This window comes from Anolis sagrei, chromosome 9, assembly GCF_037176765.1.
Source record: "Anolis sagrei isolate rAnoSag1 chromosome 9, rAnoSag1.mat, whole genome shotgun sequence".
Lineage (NCBI taxonomy): Eukaryota > Metazoa > Chordata > Lepidosauria > Squamata > Dactyloidae > Anolis > Anolis sagrei.
In genome coordinates, this window is record NC_090029.1 from 19,790,332 (window position 1) to 19,807,914 (window position 17,583).

The 17,583-nt window shown below is 38.6% G+C and overlaps 1 protein-coding gene across 9 annotated transcripts in view; it reads right to left on the reverse strand.

Moving 5' to 3' along the window:
• The window catches only part of MYO9A (myosin IXA), a 139,062-nt gene extending 121,682 nt beyond the window's left edge, over positions 1-17,380 (reverse strand). For all 9 annotated transcript variants that reach the window (XM_060755576.2, XM_060755579.2, XM_060755580.2 and 6 more), the window contains exon 1: positions 17,211-17,380. The gene's annotated coding sequence lies outside the window, so the exon portion shown is untranslated. The remainder of the gene's footprint in view (positions 1-17,210) is intronic.
• Positions 17,381-17,583: the final 203 nt, after the last annotated feature.

Genomic DNA, 17,583 nt, shown 5'->3' on the forward strand with positions numbered 1-17,583 from the left:
GCGGGAGGCGGAAAGCGTTGGATAATACAAAACGTTGGATGAGCGAAGGTTGGATAAGCGAGATTCTACTGTACGTACATAAAGGGAAGAAACAGTGTAAACTTAGCATCTTAATCAAGCCTTTATATGAATATATGAAGAATCCAAAATTTTCCCACTAGCGCAGTGGTTCTCAATCTGGGGTTCCCAGATTTTTTTGGCCTTCAACTCCGAGAAATCCTAACAGCTGGTAAATTGGCTAGGATTTCTGGGAGTTGTAGGCCAAAACACCTGGGAACCCACAGGTTGAGAACCACTGCACTAGAGTTTTAGAACTGAGGCTATTGTCTGCCAATCATCCGAGTTGCTCTTGAAGACTTCTGGGAAATGTAATTCGGGGGAGCCTTTGGCTTCCCTACACTACATTTCCCAGAATTCTGTAGGAGCAGATCAGACAAATAGTCTCCGTTCTATAACGCTGGTGGGAAAATGTCCGATGTCTCTCTCTAGGCTCTTCCACTCAGTCCTATATCCCAGAATATCAAGGCAGAAAATCCCACATTATCTGAGAGTGGACTCAGATAACCCAGTTCAAAGCAGATATTGTGGGATTTTCTGCCTTGATATACTGGGATATAGGGCTGTGTGGAAGGAACATCTGAAGAAAAATATTATCTCTCACTTGTGCTCTGCTCTGGAGAAGGCACAATGGAGCCATTTCCTTGAACCTAACCTTTGTAAAAAAAAAATCTGCAAGTTCTGCAACCACCAATGAGTGAGAGCTCTATGTGCTTGCCTACTGAAATGCTAGGAGCATTAAAAACTACATTTACATAACGTCTGAGAAAATGAGAGCATTTGCTCAATGAGTTTAATGTTAGTGTTATGTCCCAGCTAGTATATACAGCTGAGTCTTCCAGTCCACCTTTCCACCAGCTACAAAGATGGCTCCCTCTTTACTAGTAACATGTCCAAGCCCTGTACGATGTCCACCTTCCCTTTCTCTTAGCCCTGCCTCTATTCTGTGGTCAAACTTCGTTCCTCTTTTTTGAAAGTCTCCTCCTTCACTGCGTCCTTTTCTCAGGCAAATTTCTGTCTACATGCACACATGTATACATTTCCTTTATCACTCTATTTCCCAGTCTTCCTTCCCACAGTCCCCCTTGTCAGCAGCACACAGCCCCTTCTGCTCTAGCTTTTGATTAGCTGTACTTTGCACAGCAACTATGGGGCAAACCCACAGTTTCTTTTATTTCTATAACAGCTTTGGGAATCATCTTAGTTGTGAGCACCTAGAAAATGAAGCTGATAGATTTCCCCTTTTCCTTCAAAAGGATCATTCTACAACCCAGTAACTGGAAAGTTCAGTCTCTCTTACAGCAATGCCATCCATAATTATAACTGCTGATAATTCCACCTTGGTGGATGGTGAACAGCTATCTGGGAATGCTTTGTTTTAAAAGGATCTCATCAGCAGATGTGTGAAAGCAGAGATCTACCCAAAACAGCTATTCATGCTAATCACTGGAAAAACTCACACAGCAGATGAAGGAAGCAGAACAGCAGGTAAACATAAGATTCTATGACAAATTCACTAAACAATGAAGAAAGGATAGAGAGACTCATGAAAATCTTTTAAGCTACAAAAAGTACAGAGCAGGATAACTATGCTAACAAAAGCAAACTTGAAGAGGAAAAAGAAGAGCGAAAGAACAGGATTTATATGCGGCAGGAAAAAAACTATTTAAAAAACCTCTGCTACAGGGCTCACTTCTTGACTAATGCCCAAAATGTCAGTCATATGAGAAGGAAAATACTTCCCTCTTCAGATGCATAACAGCAAGGAAAGTTCCCATTTTCTATGTTGTAGAGAACTGTTTGGGAAATATAGGGAAAAATTCTAAAATCAACTGCTTTGAAACTAATCCAAAGCGTGCACCAGCCATGCAAATTTAGGAACATTATGGTAAGTTGCAATGTACAGGGATATTCAAACTTGGAGTAAGCACATTGATGCGCAATTATCTTCATTAAATCTCTATTTACTATACTGTCTACCCCTAATAAACATTTATGTCTATTTTGCATGAATAATTCCTTAGCATCAGCTTATGCCAGAGGCTGTATAGAGCAAAAATCACATGGTCCCTAGAGAACCAGCCTACAAACTATTCACAGCAAACTTGATGAAGATTAAAAGAGAAAACAGAGTTAGCAAGAAGAAAAGATATCAAATAAGAAAATGCAGGGCTATAATACCTCATTCCCATACACAGATTTTTTAAAAGAACACTTTGAAAAACAGTGACAGGGGGAAATGGTGAGGATATCATCATGGTAAGAAGTAATGACAACTGAAGCTCACTGGAAATGAAACTATAGGTTTATCACAATGTTTTATCTGAAAATTCTTAATTTCAGCAAAGGTGAAATTCTATTTAAAAGTCTCATACTGATAGTAAGTTGGAAGCTTTGTCATTGCTATGCTACGTTTCTCTAGTCATTCCAACTAGCAATTTAAAGGAAACACTGCTGGATGGTCTAATTGACTCTGTCCTCTTCTTTCTCTGTTTGTGCCTATAATTAGACCTAACTCCGCCAACACACACAGCACCAGAAACAGGCCTTTTCAGAGCCACACCCAAAAAACTACTGCCAGCTTCAGAATTCAGCTACATCTCAATAGACACTTTAGATTCCACTGCTTCAGGAAAGGAAATGTGGAAAATTCCATTTATCACTGGTATACACACACTGTCAGAAGCAAAGAATTAATAACATAAATAAAATGTAATTCAAAAATTCATTTATTTAAGATTTTATTTGCATCTGTACCCACACTTTTGTATTATAATATTTGTGTGAAAAAATAGTATGCAAAATGACAATATGTTTGTGTCAGAATAAAAATACCATTTTGAAAAGTTACTAACTTTATACTAAATTTTGCAGGAAACAAGGTACAATTTTTAACCTTGGTCTTAGGAAAAAAAGAGAAGTGCACAATTTATTTTTAAAAAGTAAGTGGCCTACTGACAATTTGTGGATTTAGTTCAACTGCGTGGATTTAGTTCAACTGAGAGCAAACAACTTTAAGAAGGTGCTATGCAAAAAAAACCTGTTACTTTTAAGGAAAGCAGAAATGAGATTATCGGGAGGAGAGAATGCTTGTCAAGTTTATGGAAGTCACAAAAAGAAAGAGATAACTAACACTATGGTACACCATTAAAATTCACTGGTTAATCAAATGTGGGCTCAAACTACTAAAATAAAATCCAACTAAGACAAATGCTTATCTTTGTATCTAGACCAAAAAAAGGCATTACTCTGGAGGTGCAGTATAGAGGATGCCTGGAATGGGAATAACACATGTGAAGACAACTTCCCTGCCACAGACAATAATAATTCCAGTTCATCTTGCTCCGAGTTTGATATCATCAGGAGAACACTGTTCAGTTCTACACAATACTCTTAACAGGGATAGACTGCCATACAAAAGGGGCAAAGATTTGTTCTCTGCAGCCACAGATGGCAGGATTAGAACTAATGAACTTAAGTTACAAGATGTTGGTAGATCGTTAGAAGGAGGCTCTTAATATGAATGAAGTGGACTTCAACAACAGAACTTTCTACTTGGAGAGGTGGTAGACTCTTCCACACAGGAAGGCTTCGAGTAGAATTTAGACATTTGTTGGGATTGTCCCAAGATTTGATTTCTCCATCAATCAAGAAGCTGGACTAGGGAGAATATTTATGCTATCAAAATGCAAGTGCTTTGTAACATATGAAGCATTTCAAACATGCAATTAAATATTATAGGGTCCATGAGTCTATCAAGTGACTCAAACTAGTGAATGGATGTCAGAATTTGGCTATCCCCAATTTAATCTAGCCCTCCAGCAATCTCTAACCTCTCCACAAGCAACACGTTGTGACCAGAAAGAATACTGTCTTACCTACACTGGTAATTTAAAGACAAAATAGGTATTGAAAGGGAATAGCATAGTAATATAGGAGATAATTGGGAGTGCCATATCTAGTAACAGCTTCAAGCTCTAGGTTGGAACCCAAGAGAAAGGTAAAATCCATAAAATATCTGGTGAGCCCTTTCCTCCCAGGCATCAACATGCCAGGCCTCATCATCCTTCAGATTAATTTCCAATCTCATTATCTATATCTGCACACCAATTCTAGATCTCCCTGAAGGAGCTCACTGGCAACTCAGAAGGGTTAGAGCTAGTCATTTGATGCTGCAATATGGTCAAGCATCCAAAAGAAAGTCTAATCTTTACCCAGTTTCTAACCAATGCACGTTGAACATTTTAGACCTTAAATATATTTTAAACAGAAAAACCAGCTTCTAGATCACTGCCAGTACAATACCTTGGCCTGAGTCCTAATCCATTACCATACAAACAGTTCCATCAGACATCCTCTACAACTCTTACACTTAACATTCAAATTAACACAGTAGTTGTGCAATGAATGTAGTAATATAATGCAGGAAATAAATGACAAAAACATATGAAGAAACTTTCTAGGGCCCGCCTTTGGGAATTTATATATTGAAGTTGAGCTTTGTATAGTGATAGTTGAATTTAACTTAACAATGCTGTATGATCGAACTATAATAAAACCTCGCAAAATTGGTTTTTAAATAAAAAAATAATAGGCACATAATTTCAGAAGAAGAGAGCTAATGCTATGCAAATGTGTGAAAGCAATATACCTGAAATACAAATGACTGGTGTCAAAAACAAAATGAATACCGCAGTTCAAATGATGCTGCATATTCTAGTAGGAGTTTTCCAGCACTAATGGGACTGCATTCTTCCATGATTATGTCATCCACAACTCCACACACAGAGGTCTATGGCATGCATCCAATAAATACAAACCACTATGATACTGAAAGGAACAGTCTAAAACATGCCACATTTTGAATCATGATGTTTGTGATTGAGATGTTACCTTTAAGTCTGCAAGACCATTATATTAAAACAACTGACAGTTATCTTAGAAACTATTAATGAACCATGGAATCTGGAAATAGCAACTCAATAACCTTACTTGATAATGAATTCTATCAAGCTAATTTCATAGAAACCTGTTTCTATTTATATTTCACCTAATATCTAAATGGTTATGAGCAGTAAAGATTATGACCTCTTCCATTTTTGTATTTTCTCTCTCTAAAAAGCATGTACAGTATATTCTGGCGTATAAGACTACTTTTTAACCCAAGAAAATCTTCTCAAAAGTCAGGGGTCGTCTTATATGCGGGTGTAGTCTTATGCATGGGAGTCGTCTTAACTCTATATTTTAACTGGAAAAGTTGGGGGTCGTCTTATATGCCCAGTCGTCTTATATGCCGGAATATACGGTACTTATATAATATACTCATATAGAAAAGTACAGAAATATATTAGTACAAATTCATCATTCAAGTAGATTTCTCTCCAAAAGAAAACTGGCTTTGGATCTTGGTTAAAAAATAAATTTAATGAACAACTATAACTTAACCATCCCATCCAACATAAACCTCCATGGAAGTCATGCAAATAATATTCTCTTATTTGGCTTAGGAAAACCCTGCTGCCATCACAATCCTACTAAACAAAAAGAAAGGGAAATATGCTGAAGAATGCAAGTACAGAAGATATTGGCTTTGGTGTTTGCAAAACAAAACAGCAAATCACAAATAAAGGACATACTGAAGGTAGGCTCTAAACACAAAAGCACAATTTGAGGGGTGAGTGTTCATAGCATTATCTCCCCCCCCCCACCCCAAATAAATAAAAAGTCAACATCCTGGAAGTTAAGACACTCAGGGGTTGAGGGATCAGCTGACTGTTACTGGAGGAGCTATCAAATAAGTATTTTCTCTTCCCCCTCCCCTGTCTATTTCAAATGACACTATGATAATTTTTCTGGGAAGTGGGAGAGTCATGTCTGGAAATTCTTTCAACCATCTTTTCTTGAAATCAAAGACTCACATAGCTATAAAATATAAGCATACAATACCTAAAATCTTAGCTATTTTTGTGTTGTTCCTCTTTTATTAAGTAGATGACATGGGAACTAGATTAAAAAGAACATATTTGAAGGAAGGTCATGCAGTGATTCTTAATTAGAGGAAGAAAGTGCTGGTTTTGACCTACAAAGTTCGAGGTTAGGACCAGGATATTTGAAAAACCACTTTCTCTCATGTGAGCCAGTAAAAAATTTTAGATCTTCAGCAGAAGCTACTTTCCAGATCCCATCACGCCATATGGCTAGGTTGGCAGACACAGTTTACAAAGTTTTCTATGCAACATCACCCCAAGTAGGAAACTCCTTCTTAAGGGATGTCAGGCAAGCTCTAGCTGTACTGAGCTTCCAGTGAGCAGCTAAGACTATGTTAATTCACATGGTTTCAAATCTTACAGAGTTGACTGCTCTGGTTGGCAACTTTTAAAACTTATTGTCCATACTTATTAAGACTGTGGCACTGTTTTTTCACGATGCAATAGGATCACATAGCTAGAGTACAGAAAGTCTTGATTCATATTTGCCTCACGTGATGGAGGAAGACAGCTTACAGGGAAAGAATGCAGGATGCTGACCTTTACGTCCTGTTTCTTTATGACCATTGCATATTTAATTGATGAATTTATGTACATCCCAAGATGGGAATGAGATAAATGCTCACATAAAATGATAATCATTTTATTGTCGAAAGCTTTTACAGTTGGAATCACTGGCGTGTTTTGTGGTTTCTGGGATGTATGGCTCTGTTCTAACCGATTTTTCTCCTGACATTTAGCCTGCATTGGTGGCTAGCATCATCTGAATATGCCAGCCACATATGCAGGTGAAACATCAGGAGAAAATGCTGCTAGAACACGGCTATACAGCCTAGAAACCACACAACACCCCGATAACCATTTTCTCCTTTTGTCCACCTACTAAGGACCAAATATTAACTATGATTTGGACCAATTGTATTAATCAGCATGACATTAAATTAGATGGTTACAATGTATGCTTTTTGAGAAGCAACAATTTCTTGAAATTCATGTGCTTTAATAATTTTAATAATAATTTTCCTTTTTCAATATTAGCACACCATTTGATTTTTCAAAAATGCATTTTTTGGTATACTAAAATAATTCAACAAGATCTAGTTCAGTTCATTCTTGAGGAATGCTGCTAAAGGTATATTTTAGTTAACAAAACAGATGTGTTCCTGGGTATTACTTCTTTAACAAAAACATTTACCATTAAAAGTGCGCTTTTGATCACTTTTCAGAAAATAAGAGGCAAATCAATTGCTACTGTAATTCCCACAATGATTTCGGTAGAAAACATTCAAAATACTGTAAAACTAATTGATATTGCAACCCCAAAGAAAGGAATACAGTATCTTTCCAGGCTAGTTTTATTACTGAAGCAAAATATTTTTCTCAACTATATCACAGGATACCTTTCAATAACTGTGCTTTATTGAAAGAAACCAGATAAAAATCTGTGCCTAAAATTTCTACAAAACACTATAAACACAGCATACTAAAAACTGTACATTTTATCTGCGTGGCCTGCTTATATCAGGTTTTTTTAAAAGCATTTCCAATGCTAAATGTGTAAATCCATAATCATATAATTATAACATCATATTTTGCACATCTTTCCAATTCATGTTCTCAACTTGTGAGTGCTAGCTATGCTTAAAATCCTATTACATCAAATCTGGTAAGAGAGACAGAAAAGGTTCCCCTATTCCTGCATTCTTCCGGAGGATCCTGGAAAAGCTGAACAAAAAGCAAAATGACACTTCAGGTCTAGTTATGTCAGCAAAGCTGACCATCTGGTGGGCAACTTTCATTAGCCAAACCGGAGCTGAAATAAAAGTACTCAATTTTCTTCAAAGCAAATATCGTAATTTACTTATTTTCTATATTTACCATTTCACAGCCATATTTCCCAAGTTTCTAACTACTTTCACTAAAACTGCTATCACTATCCTATGACACTATAGGAACAGACATTAGTAACAAGTCCAAAAATAACCCGAGTCAATGGTATTCCAGGATTGAGCCATTTCAAACCTCAATTGCATTTCAAACCTCAGCCACAATTAATGTCTAGTGCGCTGCTGAGAATGTTCATGCTACTGCTTTCAAAGGAACATTGCTTTTAAGTATTTCTAAAAACAAACTGTTAAATATGTACTATAACGATTATATATAATTTTCAGAACATTAGGAAAGTTATCCAAATTAAGTTTAAATAATGACACATAAAATGATAATACATACATGCTACATAAATAATTGTGTATCCTTTTAAAAAACGTAGTTAACTTTTGAAAAAAAGGCCAAAATCGTCAAGAAAGTAAGCCCACATGAGATCTTTTGAATTCAATGAAAGTACTAATCAAACATTTAATATTTAACCATAAAAGCCAATAGAAAATAAAAGTGCTCAACTACATAATGCTCATTATTAAGCATGCACTTCAGTGAAGCATGCAGGAAAGTATTCACAAGATTGCAATATTTGATGGCAACAAAGTTTACTTAAATATTTGGATATTTGTTCTCAGATTTGTTATGCTTACTTGTTATGCTTACTGATCTGTGTATGTCCAGTGTGACTTTTGATTTTCATTCATCTGAACAAACGGGCACCGCTCATAACAAGTTATTTCTGACAGTCCCTTCAATTACAACTGTGTTTTAAAGTTTCGTACAAGCAAATGGGTGGGGTACAGCTGCTGAAAGCCAACTACAAAGTTTCCTAGGTACATGAAATAAATGGCACCCTCCTTTGGACCCTAGACTTTAAGAGATTAGGGTTAGGGAAATTGTCCAATGCCTACATAACTGGTTTATACTTAAGCACTACTGCTGCATTTTGTACTAAATATGTATAATTATGTATTACACGTAATTAACAAAGTATATTTTAAGATGTTTGTGACCAGTTTTAACACTGGTGTGAACTGAAAAGAGTAGTTGTCACATTCAGAAGCCAAGAGAAACCTGTACCAGTTTGAGTTTGTATACCATCAACAGTCCTAACTGGAGTGGCAGGACTTGCTTCAGGTATGAATGCACTAACTGTTCTTAAATTGGACTACAGCAACATGCTATATATGGTGCTGCCTCTGAAGGTGGTTTGGAAGCTTCAGCTAACATAAAGCACAGCTACTTTACCCACTGATAACAGAAGCCATAAAGTATGAACTTGTAACACCACTTTTGTGCCAGTTACACCGGTTACTATGAGCTTCTGTGTCCAACTCAGGGTTTTAATCTTTAATACACTAAACTTTTAGGATCACCTTACCTATAAGATTCCATCTGTATGTACCCACTGGGAACATGAACTAAGTTAGTGGCAATGCTGGTTACACAATTAAGGAAACCCCTTCTTGTTAGCATCTACTTTCTTCTTCTCTATTTGCTTAAAAAAATTGTGGTGGTGTGACCTAAAGCAGTTGCTTCATATATCTATATGCTATGTCTACTCTGTGTACCTCCTGGGCAACTGTCAATTAATGGAACCCCTTTGAATTTTATAAGTTTTTTTATGTAAGGAGTACCTAGAGGTGGCTTGCAATTGTAAAATTTGGCAGTATACCATTATTTAATTCACTTTGTAAAATCTTGATGCTAAAAAATGCCTTTTAAATAACTGAAATATATAATCATAGCTGGCTCATGTATTATTTAACATTATAGCCACATCAGATCCATCAGCATTTCTTTTAAAAAATATACAAGAAACCTAATTAACTATAGAATATGCTAGCCATAATGAATTTCTTACTAATCACAATAGTGCACAAGAATATCTGGAATAAAGACAGATTGCAACTTCTCATATAGGCCTGCACAACCTTGCTGAATCCTCCTGAAAATTCCTATAAGTTTGTCTTCATTTCCCATAGGATAAAGCAAATCTGAAAAATTCCCCTATCATGCAGTCTATAGTGCCCTGTACATCCCTGTCCCCAAACTCCATCAATTTCATTTGCATTATGGTAAGCCTTATGCATTACGATTGAGTTCTTTTAAAAGAAAAATAAATAACATGAGATAATTCATTCCCTGCAAGGGAAGTGGAGCATATAAAAGGAAAGAAAAGATCTTCAAAACAGAGAAGTCTGAAGAAAAGAGATACTGCTATCAATATTTAGGTGGTCAATGATATAGATAAGAGCTGGCATAATTAGGTACCAAAATAAGGAAGCATCCAAGCCCCATGATTTTTTAAAGATTTTTTACAGAGGGAAATGTAGAGACTGAACTGCTTATCATCACTAAAACAAACACTGGCTAACTCAGTATATAATTTTGTCACACAGTAGGTATTCTTGTCACACAGGAGATTATTTTCACTCCGAACGCATCGCATTCAAGCTTTCAAAATTTAAGAACACAAACTCTATATACATTATACTGTCTAAACCATGTTGTCTAATTGCAATGTCATGTTGAAAAGAATCCCTAAAGAAACATAAACAAAATAAATTCAGTATTTTCCTTCTTAATTCCTTGCAGCCATATAGTTTCTTAGTGCAACACCGCATTAGTTGTGATGTGAAAGGATTTACCCATCTATTTATGCTGCAGCATTCAAGATGAGACACTTTGACCAAACCAACCCACAGTCATTGCCACAAATCCTTTAACTCTACCAAAAGAAAAGATTATTTGCTTTGTTCTTATCTAACACACACAGCTGCAAAAATAAACAAAAAACAAAGAAATAAACATTTTTACTGAGGAAGGTTTCAGGGAAATGAGGAACTCTAAAATGTAACCAATACAGAGGAAAACCCATATTAACCAAGTTGTTTCCATCAGCCAGAATATCCTAAGATCACAATGTTGCACAGATTTCCACCTCAGATACATCAACAGAAACTATCACTTGAAAAAACAAAACATTGTGCCTGAAATACAAGACACTGGTGCAGGCTCCAAAAATGGATGATCTCATACCATGTTCATACTGCAAGAAAGTAAACTAAGAGAGCAGCAAAAAGGCTTCTCTGACCTTGCAAGTCATATTCAACCACAACAACAAAAAAAGGTGCATCCATGAGCAGAGAAGAAGGGGAGGATGCAGTAAACAAGAGGTGGGCGGCTGGCTAATCTTTCCAAAAGGTTTTATAAGAAAGATGCAAAGGAATCCGGCAGAGCCAGCAAGCCAGGAGGATGGAAGAAAGGAAGGAAGGAATGAATGAAGGAAGGAAGGAAGGGAAGGAAGGAAGGAAGAGGCAATGGCTCAGACTGAATAGGCCATCCCATCCTTTAAGGCTTGAGAGACTAGAAACATCCAAAGCAAAACATAAAAACCCAAGACTGTCAGGATCTGAGCATTTCTGCTCCATCCTGGTTCCTCTCTGCCATTTCCTCCTCCTCCTCTGTGTCAAGATTTACCAAGGAAGGCGAGGCAGATCAGCAGGGAGCCCTCTCAACCAGGTATTATTATTAATATGTATGTATTTATTTATACCCCACTTTCCCTTCTTAAATGGCCATAGAGTCAGCCCTCCACGTTTCCTGGAGTTAGGGAACCCCCGTGAAAAGGGAAAACCACAAACAGAAAAACCCTGAGAAAATACCTGATAGGCAATATGTAGGTAAAATTAACAAGACCATGTTATATTTCAATACATTGTGTGTGTGTGTATAGTCATACAGTGTCCTAAAGGCCTTCATAGGTAGGTAAAATTAACAAGACTAAGCTATATTTCAATACTTATGTGAGTGTGTGATGAATTTGTGTGCATTCCAAGATGCAAGGCAGTTCCTCATTTAGGAAGCAAATAAAAACTTTCCTATGTACTCATGCATATGGAGATGTGCATGTTTAAAGATCCAGCACTGTGAAATAAGGAACGGAATTTAGACAAGTCTTTTGTTTTATTATCATTGTGTAATTTATTATTATTGTTTTCATGTGATTTGTTTTATTGTTGAATGCTCTATTTTGTTTATTTTGAATTGTTTTAGTCTATTGTATTTTGCGGCATTGAATGTTTGCCTTTTATGTTGTGAACAACTTTGAGTCCCCATGGGGAGATAGGGCGGGATACAAATGAAGTTTTACTTACTTTTTACTTACTACTAAAGGTCTCCATAGGTAGGCAAAATTAACAAGGCTATGTTATATTTTAATACATATGTGTGTGAGAGAGATCAATTTATGTGCATTTCAAGATAGGACACAAGGCAGTGTTTTAACAGTGTCCATTGGTAGGTAAAATGCTATGCTATATTTTCATACATGTGTGTGGGCGTGGGTGAATGTGTGATGAATTTATGTACATCCCAGGTATATGTCAGTAGTATACAGGGTATTTAAAAAGAAATTGGAGCTAAATGGACCTTTATTTACAAAAATAGCCATGTTCACTACTCTATCTATCTATCTATCTATCTATCTATCAATGTCCTGTTCGTTATTAGGACAAAGTAAACAACAAAACCACTGGACTAAATGTCACTAAATTTGTCCAAAAGACACCTAATGACCCAAGGAGTGACCATCACTCATAACCCCCCTCCTCCAAAAAAAAACAGTGGAAAGGACTCATTATTATTAGCAGAGTCTCTATGGCCATCTATCAGATGTGCTTTGATTGTGTTTTACCCTTATGGCAGAAGGAGGTTGGACTGGATGGCCCTTGGAGGTTTCTTCCTAATCTAGGATTCTATTAATAACAATAATAAGCAGAGTCTCTATGGCCATCTGTCAGAAGTGCTTTGATTATGTAAAGGAGCAACTGCAAGTTGCTTCTGGTGTGAAAGAATTGGCTGTCTGCAAGGACGTTGCCCAGGGGACGCCCGGATGTTTTACCATCCTTCTGGGAGGCTTCTCTCATGTCCCCACATGAGGAGCTGGAGCTAATAGAGGGAGCTCATCCGCACTCTCCCCGGATTCGAACCTGCGACCCTCAGGTCTTCAGTCCTACTGGCACAGGGGTTTAACCCACTGCACCACCGGGAGGCACCAGGGAAATAGACCTTGGCATTTGGGAGTTGTATTGCTGGGATTTATAGTTCACCTACAACCAAAGAGCATTCTGAACCCCACCAATAACACAATTGGGTCAAACTTCCCACACAGAACATGACCAACAGAAAATACTATGTTTTCTAATGTTCTTTGGCAACCCCTCTAACACCCCCCTCGCAATCCCAAGTTGAGAAATGCTGCCTTAGCCTGTATTTTGACTTTTGTGGAGATGTGTGTTTCTCGTATGAGATGCTCATGCCCTGGACTGCTTCCCCAATCCCTCCTCCTCCTCCAAAGGGAAACGTGTTCTTTTCTACCTGAGGGCTGCCCCCCTCCCACACATACACACAGTTCTAATTTCTTTCTCATCTATTTGAAACACAACAAGATGAGTCCACAGCAGACAAGATCACTCTGCTGGCTGTTGCATTGGATCACACGTCGGACCCTTCCCAAGTGTCTAGGAATGTGTGATGTATCGATGAATAATGCGTGCAGATCCCAGTACGGTGGCCTTCTGCAGCTGCAGATGGTAATTTTGTCAACACCGATTGTGTTTAAGTGCAGGCCAAGGTCTTTAGCACTTTACCCAGGGTGCCAGAGCCCCTAGTGGTGCAATGGGTTAAACCCTTGTGCAGGCAGGACTGAAGACCTGAAGGTTGGAGGTCTGAATCCGGGGAGAGCGTGGATGAGCTCCCTCTGTCAGCTCCAGCTCCCCATGCGGGAACCTGAGAGAAGCCTCTCACAAGGATGGACAAAACATCCAGGCATCCCCTGGGCAATGTGCTTGTAGACAGCCAATTCTTTCATAACAGAAACGACTTGCAGTTTCTCAAGTTGCTCCTGACACACGCACACAAAAACAAAAATGGTGCCAATCACCACTGGGACCACCTTGACTGGCTTGTGCCATCATCATCATCATCATCATCATCATCATCATCATCATGCCAGCAACTACAATTCACAAATGACAAAATCAATCCCCCCAGTATTCAAATTTGGGCGTAACGGGTATTTGTGCCAAATTTGGTCCAGTGAATGAAAATACATCCTGCAGATCAGATATTTACATGACGATTCATTATAGTAATGAAGTAGCAACCAAAATAATTTTTATGGTGGGGGGGGGGGAGTTACCACAACATGAAGGACTGTATTAAATGGTTGCAGGATTAGGAAGGTTGAGATACACTGGACTAAGGGGATATCAAAAGATTCGTGCCAAGTTTGGTTCAGATCCATCATTGTCCACAGTGCTCTCTGGATGTAGGTGAACTACAACTCCCAAATGCAAGGCCAATGCCCACCAAACCCTTCCAGCATTTTCTGTCTGTCATGGGAGTTCTTTGTGCCAAGTTGGGTTCATTTCTATCATTGGTGGAGTTCAGAGTGCTCTTTGATTGTAGGTGAACTATAAATCCCAGCAACTATTTATTTATTTAAAACATTTATATTCCGCCCTTCTCACCCTGAAGGGCACTCAGGGCGGAGGACAGCATATATATGGCAAACTGGGACACAATGCTGGGACACAAATTCTTATATACATACATAAACATTTAAAACATTTATCAAAATACTAAAATACCCCATTTAAAACCATCCTAGTCATCTGCGTCAAATCTATTTGGCCTGGTCATCTTTCCTATTGCTGCTTTATTGCCCTGTCCTGAAAGCTTGGTCCCACAACCAAGTTTTTACCATCCTTTAGAAGGACAGGAGGGAGGGGGCCAACCTGATCTCACCAGGAAGGGAGTTCCATGGCTGGGCAGCAATCACCGAGAAGGCCCTGTCTCTCATCCCCACCCATTGTGCCTGTGACAATGGCGGGACGGAAATCAGGGCCTCCCCAGAGGATCTTAATCTCCACAATGGTTCATAGGGAGAGATGCGTTTGGACAGGTAAATTGGGCCGAGGCCATTTAGGGCTTTATAGGCCAAAGCCAGCACTTTGAATTGTGACCGGTAGCAAATTGGCAGCCAGTGGAGCTGGCATAACATGGGAGTTGTGTGCTCCCTGTATGCTACCCCAGGTATTAACCTGGCTGCCTCTCGTTGGACTATTTGAAGCTTCCAAGCAGTCTTTACAGGCAACCCCACATAGAGTGCATTGCAGTAGTCTATCCTAGATGTACTGAGAGCATGGACCACTGTGGCCAAGTCAGTGGCACACAAACTCCCAAATGACAAAATGAATCCCCCTTCAAACCCTACCAGTATTCAAATTTGGGCGTATCAGGTATTTGTGCCAAATGTAGTCCAGTGAATGAAAATATAATAATACTTTATTTATATACCGCCCTATCTCCTCTACACATATACAAAATCATACAATATAAAACAAAAACATAGGGATAAACTGTTAACACAACATATACATTAAAATCAATTTAAATACATCTTGCAGATCAGATATTTACATGGCGATTCATTACAGAGATGAAGTAGCAACCAAAATATATTTTTAAGGTTGGGGGGGGGGGGTCACCACAACATGAGGAACTGTATTAAGAAGTCACGGGATTAGGAAGGTTGAGAAACACTGGACTAAAGGGAAATCAAAAGATTTGTGCCAAGTTTGGTTCAGATCCATCATTGTCCACAGTGCTCTCTGGATGTAGGTGAACTGTCCGTCATAGGAGTTCTTTGTGCTAAGTTGAATTCAATTCCATCGTTGGTGGGGTTCAGAATGCTCTTTGATTGTAGGTGAAATATAAATCCAAGCAACTACAACTCCCAAATGTCAAGGTCTATTTCTCTCCCCTCTCCCCCCCAAACCCCACCAGTATTCAAATTTGGGTGTATTGGGTATTAGTGCCAAATTTATTTATTTATCGTGTCAGGCAACAAGGCAATTGTCTGATTTGTGCCAAATGTGGCACAAATGTTGTGTTTCCATTACACATTCAGCAGTGGAACAAGGCAGAGAGTTCCACTGCTGAATGAAAATATAATATATAACATAATTAAAAAAACTTTATTTATATACCGCCTTATCTCCTCGACACATATGCAAAATAATACAAAATCATCTATATATATATATATATATATGCTCTGTGCATAATGAGTACCTTAAAAACAAAAGAACCAATGAACGAAATCACACCAAATTTGGCAACAAAATGTCTCACAACACAAGGAGTGTCCATCACTCAAAAAATTATGATCTTGTCACCTGGGATTTATAGTTCACCTACAATCAAAGAGTTCTGTGTGCCAAGTTTGGTTCAATTCCATCGTTGATGGAGTTCAGAATGCTCTTTGATTGTAGGTGAACTATAAATCCCAGCAACTACAACTCCCAAATGACAAAATCATAATTCTTTGAGTGATGGCCACTCCTTGTGTTGTGAGACGTTTTGTTGCCAAATTTGCTGTGATTTCGTTCATTGGTTCTTTTGTTTTTAAGGTACTCATTATGCCCAAAGCATTTTTATATAATAATAATAATAATAATAATAATAATAATAAAAAAACTTTATAATAATAAAAATAATAAAACACATATGCAAAACAATACAAAATAAAACAAAAACGTAGGCATAAACTGCTAACACAACATATACATTAAAATGCTGAATGAAAATATAATATATAATATAATAATAATAAAACTTTATTTATATACCGCCTTATCTCCTCGACACATATGCAAAACAATACAAAATAAAACAAAAACGTAGGCATAAACTATTAACACGACATATACATAAAAATTATTATTATTATTATGCCAGCAACTACATTTCCTAAATGACAAAATAAAACAAAAACGTAGGCATGAACTGTTAACACAACATATACATTATTATTATTATTATTATTATTATTATTATTATGACAGCAACTACAATTCCCAAATGACAAAATCAATCCCCCTCCCTCAAACCTCACAAAATACATCCTGCAGATCAGATATTGACATGGCGATTCATTACAGTGATGAAGTAGCAACCAAAATATATATTTTTATGGTTTTTGGGGGGTGGGGGTCACAAGATATGAAGGGGTCGCGGGATGAGGAAGGCTGAGAAACACGGGGCTTAAGGGGGTCTCAAAAGGCATGCCTGAGGGGGGAAAAGAAGCCGAAAATGGGGCCCAAAAGGAGGGAGGGAGGGAGGCGAGGCTGCCTAGGAGGGAAAGGCGTCGCAAGGCGGTCCCTGGCGGCCTTTCTGAGGGACCTGAAGGGAGCGATGGAGGGGCCTTCTCACCTGCCAGCCGGGCGAGGCCTCCGCCGCATCCTTCTTCCCTCACGCGGAGAGAGAGAGAGAGAAGGCAGACCGACGACGAGGAGGGCCTTCCTTCCACGGCGCCGCAGTCTCCGCCTCAGTGTGAGTGAGTGTGCCTGTGTGTGTGTGTGTGAGGAAACTCCACCCTTTTGCGCATGCACGCGCAAGCCCCGCCCCCTCCGCGCTCTCCTGCCCTTCTCATTCGTCCCCGCCTTTTCTTCGCGCTCTTCTCTTTGCGTCTCTCACCTCCCTCCGTCGTCTCTCGCGCTTAGCCCCGCCCCCTTTTCTCCCCCTCCAACCAACACTACGGAGGGAGGGAAGGAGAGGGGGGGGAGACTCCCTTTTTGGAACAGCC